The 7,865-nt window shown below is 42.0% G+C and overlaps 2 non-coding genes across 2 annotated transcripts; both read left to right on the top strand.

Moving 5' to 3' along the window:
• Positions 1 to 327: 327 nt before the first annotated feature.
• Positions 328 to 434, top strand: LOC118489969. The gene has a single exon (XR_004887980.1). It is a non-coding gene; the product is annotated as a small nucleolar RNA R71 (small nucleolar RNA).
• Positions 435 to 6,459: 6,025 nt separating this feature from the next.
• Positions 6,460 to 6,566, top strand: LOC118489968. Its single transcript, XR_004887979.1, has one exon. It is a non-coding gene; the product is annotated as a small nucleolar RNA R71 (small nucleolar RNA).
• Positions 6,567 to 7,865: the final 1,299 nt, after the last annotated feature.

Raw genomic sequence — 7,865 nt, 5'->3', positions numbered from 1 at the left:
TCCAATTTTCATGTGACCCACCACACCCTTCACAAGCCATAACCGAGACGGTTTTTGTCATTTCTACTTTTTTTTATTTTTGAAGAAAGGGCCTCGATTTGGGCTTGTAAAGAAGTGCTTTCGTCGACCTTATGGGCGCCCGTGGCGATAGACTTATTTCCCCGGGGGGTGTGCCATTGAAAATTGGTTTGAGCAATTTCCTCAATCTGATTATATATTTCGTGTGGGCGTCGATTACCTAAAAGTCCCCCGGAGCTAGAATCAAGTGTCTGCCTAGTGTGTGGCAACAATCCATTGTAGAAAGTGGATACTTGTTGCCATATTGCGAGGCCGTGATGGGGACACTTGCGTAATAGCTCCTTGAACCTTTCCCAAGTTTCATATAAGGATTCCCCGTCCTCTTGTGAGTATGTATTAATTTCAGTCATTAATTTAGCAGTTTTAGCGGGAGGGAAATACTTATATAGAAATTTTTGGGCTAGTTCATCCCAGGTGTTTACCGAACCAGCTGGGAGGGCGTTGAGCCAAGCTTTCGCTCGGTCTTTTAGTGAGAATGGAAACATACGGAGGCGGATGGCGTCGTTTGATGCTCCATTGATCCGAAAGGTATCACATATTTCTAAGAAATTAGTTATATGTAGATGGGGATCCTCGTCCGCAAGCCCGTGGAAGGTTGCGGAGTTTTGGAGCATTTGTATCAAATGCGGTCGAAGCTCGAAGTTATTGGCTTCGACATTCGGAGCATTGATAGCGGCGCCCAGATTACCTACGGTGGGCCGTAGATAATCCATAAGGGTACGTTGGTCCGCCATTGGAGGTGGATCACCCGAAACCTTCTCTTGGTTTTTGGCTTTTAACCTTTTTCTGAGAAAGCGTTCGGGTTCTTCTAATGGTTCTTTTATGTCTTTATTGGAACTGGAGCTCATACACTACGTGAGGTTGGCGTCGGGTTCCAAGTCCTGCAATAAAAACAGAAAAGAATGTTGGTCAGAAGGTTCACCACGGCCCCGTGTTGAGCGAACACGGCCCCGTGGTCGGAATTACAGTGATTGTTTTTCAGATCCCAGTTACTGGAAGTTGGACACGGCCCCGTGTTGCACCGGCACGGCCCCGTGGTCAGCCTTCTGTAACTTGAAAAACAAAAACTGCCAGTAACGATGCTGAGCACGGCCCGTGTCCGACCAGGCACGGCCCCGTGCTGAGCTCTGCAGAAGCTGAAAAACTAAAAAAAATCCTAAAAAATTAAAGAAAAATAAAAATATGATTAGGCCGTTGATTCCTAACTTTCTTAAAATCCTTGTGTCCCCGGCAGCGGCGCCAAAAACTTGATGTGCGTGAAGTGTGTTATATTTTTATGAGTATTTAAGCCCCTTTTTACACTTTTAGCCAAGTTTTAAATTTATAAAACACGATATTTACTAACACTAAACACACATATGGGCAAGTGCACCCATCGTGGACGTAGTATAGCGTTGGTAAGATACCGAGGTCGTCCAAGGACCCAAGAGCTTTTAATACCGGTTTATCCTCAACGTCTAATCAAATCAAAAAGTTAGAAAAATGTTTTAAACTAAGAAAAATAAAAACTAACTAAATGCTGAAAAATAAAATAAAATAAAAACAGATAGACAAGATGAATCACTTGGATCCGACACGTGTATTAGTATAACCTTTGATTATTTTTGCACTTTGGCACTTGTTTAAGAGATTATCTTAGTTATTGTAGTAGGCCCCTCTTTTGAAGGCGACGTTACCCTCAACCCAGTAGTTTGAGTCAGCAAGGATACAATCCTAAAGGGTCGGATTATTGAAAGATAATTAATTAAGTTATTAATGCAAATTGTGGTAGGCCCCGCTTTTGGCGGTGACGTTACCCTCGGCTAAGTAGTCTGAGTCAGCAGGGATACAGTCCTAAATAGCCGGGTTATAGTATTAATAGTAGTTAACTTATGAGGGGGTCAAAGAGTTTGGATCCCCGCCATCCAATACCTATGGGCATTGAAGGAGATCCTACTAAATTTGACCCAGGTCCCAAGCAGGACCTCTAAACGCTGAACAAGGGCAAGACCCTTACCAAACCGTTCCCTTAACCCCCGACCAGGTAGCCAACATACCTCCATATAGACCGTGGAGATATGAATGGTGAAAATCTTTATTTTATATAGACAGTAAAATAATGCCAAGACACCACGGACAAACGATAAGGAAAGATCACCTTCAACATAAGTAACTAGTTATTAAAGTCATTAATACAAAACCAAATAAAAAGTGCAAAAGATTAAAAATAAAAAGTATTATACTAAACACTTGTCTTCACCAAGTGATGTAAGAGACTTAGGCAAACATGGCCTTGATTGTCAAGAACTCTTACGATCAATCTTGGATCCCGAGACGACTCACACACTCTACGATGGACAATGGATGATGGTGGTGGATGATGGTGTTATGGTGGTGGTGGGTGGTAGATGAAGTGTGAGAGAGGTGGTGTGCCAAGGGATGAGAGAAAATGAAGCCAAGCTCCTCTATTTATAGGCTGAACAGAAGGCTGGACACGGCCCCGTGTCCGCTGGACACGGCCCCGTGCTCGTCTGACATTCTCTCTCTTCATTAATTGTAATTGCGAATTACAATTAATGCGCCTGCTGTACTTTCACCACGCCCCCGTGCCCGCTGGACACGGCCCCGTGGTGGGCAATGGAAGCTTCTACTGGTTTGTCTTTTCTGCTGCTTCCTGGGCACGCCCCCGTGTTCGCTGGACACGGGGCGTGTTCAGACTCTGTTTCTTCTCCTTTGCCTTGGGAGGTGCCGTTGAGGGTCCGGGCAGTCTACTTTTGTTCCTTTTCTTGTATTTATGGTAGAATTAGTTGTCTTTTTGCTTCTTTTGTGATTTTGAGCTCATTTCATCCTGAAAATACAAAAGGAAGACAAAACACTCTTTTTCCAACATTAGTATTTAAAAAGGGTTAGTTTTATGCCTTAATTGATGTGATTTATATGTTGCATTTTACACACATCAAATACCCCCACACTTGAACTTTTGCTTGTCCTCAAGCAAAACTCTTTAAATGTGGCTTACACTCTCAAATGGAATAGGTAGAAGAGAAGTTTTTTAGCTTGTCCTAGAGTGTCGGGAATCCAAGGTCTTTATAAGTTTATTTTTATTTATTTACAATCCTATTCGTTATGATTTATTTTGAACTTTTCATAAGATAAATTACTTATTTGGGCATAGCATGCCTTATTAAAATTCTATTTATATACAAGTTCACATACCTCACGGGAGATCACTCAACACTCGGCCGAAGGTGTATATTTTTAGTGAATCACTCGAGAGCGGCATGGAACTTACGCCTTCCATAGGCTTGCCAAGCAATCAATCCTCCTCCTTTTTAACTTTTTACCTTTGTAAATATCAAGAGGACTTTTGGGGTTTAGGGTTAGGCTTGGGTTAAAGGTGGGTGGTTGGGTTAGTGGTTAGTAAAAAGGGCGAAAATCGTAACAAGCGTCGGTTTTCGTAAAATACCTTGTTTTTAGTGACTTTTTTATTTTGAAGTATTTCTCCAAACAAGCTTTTATATAGCTTTTGTTTGTTTTTGACTTCATCATATATATATATATATATATATATATATATATATTTTTTGATCGTCACATAAAAAGGTGAGTTTACGAAAAAAAACGAGCTTGTTACTAAAATAAAGGGTGAAAAAAAATAAAAAGGTTTTTGGTGGGTAAAAAGGGTTTTGGGGTAATGAAATGAAAGGTTTAGGCTCAAAGGGGCTATCTAGGGGGATTTTTGGGTAGGTGATAAAAAAATGAAAAATAATGGTTTTGAAAGAAAAATGGTTAGTCCTAATGCCTCCATCATTTACTTACTTGGGTTTAAGTTGGTAAGGACCGGGAATGTATCGTCGTGGCAAGTTCTAGATTTGTAAGAACCAAGCGGCTATTCACACAAGAAACGAAAAATGAGCATCTAATCTAGATATGTATATTTTTGTGCTCAATAAAGGCTCAAAACTCACTTTTGTGGGAATGGGTTTTTATGTGACCAAGTATATATAATCGAATTTTTAACTAGACTTGTTATGCCGTTTCATAATTTTCTTATGTTGGTTCTTTTTTTATCACGACGCTATCGGTTGTAAACTTGTAAAAATATAACCTTTTTAGAACTTGTTATTCCCAACTTAAACTAAGACAAGTAAATAAAAAAAATGAAAAGTTTTTGAAAAAATTTGGGGTGTTTAGCGGTTCCAATAGAGTTTTGTGTAAGGCTTGTGTTTAGGATTTTGCAAAATTTCAAGGTTTTAGCATCCCCCCCACACTTAAATTACACATTGTCCTCAATGTGTCCAAAAATAATGTTTTTGGTTGATTAGAATGTGTAAAAGTGGGTTTAAAAGCAAAGTTTTGTGTTACTGGCATCCTGGACACGGCCCCGTGTTGACTGGGCACGGCCCGTGGTCAAGTGCCAGTAACAAAAATTAGAGAATTGAAACAGAAGCCTGGACACGGGGGCGTGTCCGCTGAACACGGCCCGTGTCCAGTTACCTGAACTGGGTGATTTTCTGCAGGGGCTCAGCACGGGGCCGTGTTGGTTGGGCACGGCCCGTGTTGAGCCTTCTGTGATGGAGATTTTTGTCGGGTTGCTCTGTTCTTCGTGCATGGTTCCATTTTTCTCGTTCCCTTTTTCATCCATTACCACCATGAGTGTGTTTTATTCTGCAAAAACTAAAAGATTAAACTAAACTAAGGATAGTTCCGCGGAATTCCTCCGTGGTGCGCCACGTTTATAAGGGTCCTTGGCTAGACCCGATTTGAGGTTATATATATTCTGAGTGGGATGCCTTGCTTCCCATGTTACACCGTCGGAGAGCAGCATCCAAGCTTGAATCAATAACCTTCATGTAGTTTACTGGGTCGTCGTCCTCTATTCTCTTCCCAACTTCGAACTTCACCTCATCATCCCCATACCTCAAAGTGAGTGTTCCGTCATTCATGTCTACCACTGCTTGTGCCGTGGCAAGGAAGGGTCTCTCTAGTATAAGGGGGACCTCGGTGTCTTCCTCCATATCGTGTATGACAAAGTCAACTGGATAAACGAATCTGCTTACCCTTACCAAGACATTCTCGATGACACCTTGTGGGAACTTTACGGATCGATCAGCGAGTTGTATGCTTATTTTTGTAGGGCTCGTGGTTCCCAAGCCAAGCCTTTTGAACATTGATGAGGGCATGAGGTTAATGCTAGCCCCTAGGTCGGCCAAGGCATTGCGAACGGGCGATTCCCCTATTGAGCATGGAATCGTGAAACTTCCGGGATCGATTTTCTTTTGGGGTAGTTTATTGAGTACGAGGGCAGAGCATTCTTCGCCTAAATTAACTAATTGCAAATTTTCAATTTTCTTTTTATGTGTAAGGAAGTCTCTCATAAATTTAGAGTATTTGGGCCTTTGGGTTAGGACTTCGATAAAAGGAATATTGACATGCAATTGTTTTAACAGACTTTCGAACTTTGCGAATTGCTCATTGTGGTTTTGACGAATTAACCTACCGGGGTACGGAACTCGAGGAGCCTTGGTAGGCTCTGGTGATGGAGGAGAGTTCTTTTCCTGCAGAGGTGTTGGCATCGTTTCTTCCGTAGGTGGTTGTACTTCTGCAGGCCCTACGGTGCGGTTTCGTAGTGTGATGAGGTGAACTTGCGCCTTTGGGTTTGTTTCGGTATTGCTAGGTAATGCGCCTTGCGGTTTCTCGGAAAAGTTTTGAGCTATTTGATTTATTTGTTTTTCTATGTTTTGAATGCTAGCTTGTTGATTCCTAAAATTAGATTCTAATTGTAGAAATCTTTCCGAGTTTTTCTTATCAGTGTCAGAGACGAGGCGAGATATAGTATCTTCGAGCCTTTCTCGTCCACCTTGTTGTTGAGTGAAATTTTGTGACTCATTTCTTGATTGCTGAAAGTTTGTTCGTTGGGCTTGTTGGTTACTACTATTGCCGGGTTCCCTCCAACCAAGGTTTGGGTGGTTTCGCCATCCTTGGTTGTAAGTTCCCGTTGGGGGACCCGACGGCCTAGGTCTGTTATCAATGTAGTTTACCATTTCTTGTTGATCGTCCGTTTCTTTCATGCAACTCCAATTTTCATGTGACCCACCACACCCTTCACAAGCCATAACCGAGACGGTTTTTGTCATTTCTATTTTTTTTATTTTTGAAGAAAGGGCCTCGATTTGGGCTTGTAAAGAAGTGCTTTCGTCGACCTTATGGGCGCCCAGGGCGATAGACTTATTTCCCCGGGGGGTGTGCCATTGAAAATTGTTTTGAGCAATTTCCTCAATCTGATTATATATTTCGTGTGGGCGTCGATTACCTAAAAGTCCCCCGGAGCTAGAATCAAGTGTCTGCCTAGTGTGTGGCAACAATCCATTGTAGAAAGTGGATACTTGTTGCCATATTGCGAGGCCGTGATGGGGACACTTGCGTAATAGCTCCTTGAACCTTTCCCAAGTTTCATATAAGGATTCCCCGTCCTCTTGTGAGTATGTATTAATTTCAGTCATTAATTTAGCAGTTTTAGCGGGAGGGAAATACTTATATAGAAATTTTTGGGCTAGTTCATCCCAGGTGTTTACCGAACCAGCTGGGAGGGCGTTGAGCCAAGCTTTCGCTCGGTCTTTTAGTGAGAATGGTAACATACGGAGGCGGATGGCGTCGTTTGATGCTCCATTGATCCGAAAGGTATCACATATTTCTAAGAAATTAGTTATATGTAGATGGGGATCCTCGTCCGCAAGCCCGTGGAAGGTTGCGGAGTTTTGGAGCATTTGTATCAAATGCGGTCGAAGCTCGAAGTTATTGGCTTCGACATTCGGAGCATTGATAGCGGCGCCCAGATTACCTACGATGGGCCGTAGATAATCCATAAGGGTACGTTGGTCCGCCATTGGAGGTGGATCACCCGAAACCTTCTCTTGGTTTTTGGCTTTTAACCTTTTTCTGAGAAAGCGTTCGGGTTCTTCTAATGGTTCTTTTATGTCTTTATTGGAACTGGAGCTCATACACTACGTGAGGTTGGCGTCGGGTTCCAAGTCCTGCAATAAAAACAAAAAAGAATGTTGGTCAGAAGGTTCACCACGGCCCCGTGTTGAGCGAACACGGCCCCGTGGTCGGAATTACAGTGATTGTTTTTCAGATCCCAGTTACTGGAAGTTGGACACGGCCCCGTGTTGCACCGGCACGGCCCCGTGGTCAGCCTTCTGTAACTTGAAAAACAAAAACTGCCAGTAACGATGCTGAGCACGGCCCGTGTCCGACCAGGCACGGCCCCGTGCTGAGCTCTGCAGAAGCTGAAAAACTAAAAAAAATCCTAAAAAATTAAAGAAAAATAAAAATATGATTAGGCCGTTGATTCCTAACTTTCTTAAAATCCTTGTGTCCCCGGCAGCGGCGCCAAAAACTTGATGTGCGTGAAGTGTGTTATATTTTTATGAGTATTTAAGCCTCTTTTTACACTTTTAGCCAAGTTTTAAATTTATAAAACACGATATTTACTAACACTAAACACACATATGGGCAAGTGCACCCATCGTGGACGTAGTATAGTGTTGGTAAGATACCGAGGTCGTCCAAGGACACAAGAGCTTTTAATACCGGTTTATCCTCAACGTCTAATCAAATCAAAAAGTTAGAAAAATGTTTTAAACTAAGAAAAATAAAAACTAACTAAATGCTGAAAATAAAATAAAATAAAAACAGATAGACAAGATGAATCACTTGGATCCGACACGTGTATTAGTATAACCTTTGATTATTTTTGCACTTTTGCTCTTGTTTAAGAGATTATCTTAGTTATTGTAGTAGGCCCC

The sequence above is a fragment of the Helianthus annuus genome, chromosome 2, assembly GCF_002127325.2.
Source record: "Helianthus annuus cultivar XRQ/B chromosome 2, HanXRQr2.0-SUNRISE, whole genome shotgun sequence".
NCBI lineage: Eukaryota > Viridiplantae > Streptophyta > Magnoliopsida > Asterales > Asteraceae > Helianthus > Helianthus annuus.
This window is presented reverse-complemented; position numbering and strand designations above follow the sequence as displayed.